Below are 3,436 nucleotides of genomic sequence, written 5' to 3'. Positions count from 1 at the left end.
TTCACTTGAAAGTTTCTTATTTTTGAGGAGCTCTGTTGTACAACATCAGCATGATTGATCATTAGAAATAACTACTGCGGATGCATTCCAGAGTGGGAACACAAATGGTAGTCTTCTCAGCAATTGCTGTGCGGTGCATTTAATTTCTTTCAGTATCGAATCCAGTATCCTTGGTTTGCGATGCCTGAGAAGCAGGATAAATAGGATTCTCTGCATCTGTCTGTGTAGAACCACATAAGTATATAGCACAGTATACTGACATTATGGCATAAACATTGCAGTCTGCCTATCTACATGCTAGACCCTCAACCAGGTATTTTCAGAGTAACACCCTATTCATAAGCTCCCACTTTCTTGTGGCTGAATCCTACACAAACATCTTCAAGAAAGAATCACAATTGTGAAAGTGGTTCATTCCCATGATTATGGCATGGGAAGGAACTTCTGTCATTTGCTTGACCCACATTGGTCGTCTTTACAGATACTACTGAAAGACCATCATGTCAGAAACGCCCCATATTCCTCCGGAAACATATTACTCTTGTGTAACCATAGAAGTATTCTGCAGAGCAACTGTATTTCCTGGTCAGGTTTGTTTATACAGGCGTAGAAAAGCAAAAGCTGCTCTGTTAAATTCTGCTGTCCTCAACAGTTTGGAAAACTGCTTTGCTAACTGAAGTTAATACCTGCCCCAGGTTTAGAAAGCATCTGTGCAATCTCTACTCACAAATTTTACAGCTGTTTTGCAATAACGCCTATCTCTTCAGTGAATGATTGAAAGTATTCAGGAAATGGAAGCTGGAAAAAGCATTCAAATTTCTAGAGTACAATTCTCTCTGCATAAATTGAGGAGTCATGTAGGTAGTGTAATTTTCCATGTATAAGACTGTTTATTGCTATATATTTTTTAGTAAAAAATTTGGGGTCATCTTATACATGGATAGTGAATGCACGGGGGCTTGGGCTTGGGTTTGGGCTCTAGTGCGGGTGGTGTGGGCTCAGGTTTGGACTCAGTCTCTGGCCCCCTTTCTTAATTAGATAAACTTTATTTGCATTAGCCAATGGCCATAGCAACACAAAACAAGCAATATATACAATTAAAAAGACAACAATGGGTAAAAAGGACAATCAGATGACCAAGATTATCGTTCAGATAGTGGCCGCTAATCTCATTGCACCCTCGATAAACCTAGCAACCTTTGCTGTTGTTTGATCATTTTGATCTGATAAAAGAAAGAACAATGTGGCCGCAGATGGGCGGCCTGGGATGGTAAGTAAGAGTGGGGTGATGATCTCATTCCTCAGGTCTTTATAAAGGGGACAGGACAGGAGAACATGAGCCACTGTTTCCAGACTGCCATCTCCACATGGGCAGAGTCGTTTCTCAGTTGGAATCTTTTGGTATCTGCCCTCCAGTACGGCAGAGGGCATCACATGTAATCTGGCCAGTGTGAAGGCACGTCTGTATTTTGGGATAGTTAATCTATACAAATATGGTGCCAGGGAATCAAACTGAGGGGGGGGGAGGCATACCAAGGACTTTCTTAATTAAGGGTTCAAAAAAATAGGGGTCATCTTATACATGTGGCCGCCTTATAGGCAGAAAAATACAGTACTGTCGTACCTTGGAAGCTGAACAGAATGCGTTCCAGAGGTCCGTTTGACTTCCATAGCATTTTACTTCAAAGATGTTGCTTCCAATTGGCTGCAGGAGCTTCCTGCCAGACGTTCAGCTTCCAAAATAACATTTGCAAACCAGAACACTCACTTCTGGGTTTGCGGCGTTCGGGAGCCAGAACTTTTGACTGCTAAGGCGTTCGTCAGCCAAGGTACGACTGTACTTGTTTGCATTTGCATTTTAACTCATTAGTGCAAGGATTTCTGCTTGTGCAACACAATTCCCCACTTGCACCATGCACCCTCCCCAAATCTGCTCTAGAGGGTTGAGGGAACACCCTAGAAAGTGTAGGGGGCACGTGGGTGGGGGAGACCATTCCAATGTGAAAGCAGAAATCCTTGCACTAGCAGATTATTCCCCTACTGCTACTTTGAATGCAACCATTGCTGCTAGCTTTTTCAGGAAGCTTACTAAAGACACACAGCAGTGAGACCAGATAGACTTTCCTGGAAATAATATGCCAGAGGTCTAGTGCTATGATGGAGGAGGCTGTGTCCCTCATGGCTCCCTGCTAGGTTTGTCATTTGAAGCAGTGATGCGCACAGCTGGACCTGATGTTCACAGGGAGGAGGAAAATATGGGAGAACCTGATTCTTGATAATACCTTTCAAAGCCCATAGCAGTTTAGAATCTAGGTAAGAATCGGAGCCTTTCAATGAGATTGCAACTAGACAAGGTAATGAAAATTAGACCACAAGAATTATATACTTTGTTCAGCAAAGCCTGCTGCAATAGCCTGAGGGGGGTGTTTGAAACTGACCACCATTTCTTGACATACTTCTATGGCAAATGCTGACAACACGAGAGAGCAGTACAGTTCAGTGCATATGCAGTGGGCTTTTTAGCATCATAAATATATGGATAAAAAGATTTTCTACCAAGGTCCTTAGTAATGCTAAAGTAGATGTGGACAACCTTTGGTCACATTTCATGTAGGTGTTGGGAGCCCAAAAGAAGAGGAGGGCAGGAGGGGGGAGGAAACCTGACAATGGAAGGAGATGGAAGAGAAGGACTAGGTTCAGAGTGGCCTGTCCCTCCCCTGGCAATCTGAAGAACAGGGAGGAAGAGGTAAGTGTGTGTGCGCGCGCGCGCGCAGAGAGAAAGAGATGTCCTGACCACTGCTGGTATTCAGCCCCTTGCACATTACAGAAAAAGTGTACCCCACCCCAGCCAGTGTGGTGGTGTGGTTAAGAGCGGTAGTCTCCTAATCTGGTGAACCGGGTTCGCTTCCCCACTTCTCCACATGCAGTTGCTGGGTGACCTTGGGCCAGTCACACTTCTCTGAAGTCTCTCAGCCCCACTCACCTCACAGAGTGTTTGTTGTGGGGGAGGAAGGGAAAGGAGAATGTTAGCCGCTTTGAGACTCCTTCAGGTAGTGATAAAGCGGGATATCAAATCCAAACTCTTCTTATGCTAGAGATCAAGAGTGAATATGCACTGCATATGTTCAGTATGGATGGCTATTCAGAAACGTGTCATAAGTTACAGCCAGAGGCCATCAAAGTGGTATACAAGATAAAAACAGGAGAAAATACTAAACCCAATTTCTAAAAGTAATAACATAATTTCTTGAAAGCAATAAAACCTATAGGTACATGGTATTACATGTGCATGTGAAGTTCACATTTTGCATATTTTCATGAAACTGATGGATGCCAAAAATATTCATAAAGTTAAAACCTAAAATTAGCTATCTGTTATCTGCTTGTAGTACAGTAATTCTGTATGATGCTCCTTGTGCGTGTTCTTGTTTGCAGG

General features: G+C 43.2%; 1 long non-coding RNA gene across 1 annotated transcript in view; it reads right to left on the bottom strand.

Annotated features, from left to right (window-relative positions):
* The window catches only part of LOC308582928, a 28,636-nt gene that overhangs the window by 13,707 nt on the left and 11,493 nt on the right, over nt 1–3,436 (bottom strand). The window lies entirely within an intron of this gene.

This window comes from Podarcis bocagei, assembly GCF_964188305.1.
Source record: "Podarcis bocagei genome assembly, chromosome: 3".
Taxonomy (NCBI): Eukaryota; Metazoa; Chordata; class Lepidosauria; order Squamata; family Lacertidae; genus Podarcis; species Podarcis bocagei.
Note: the sequence above shows the minus strand (reverse complement) of the source record. Positions and strands in the feature narration are given on the sequence as shown.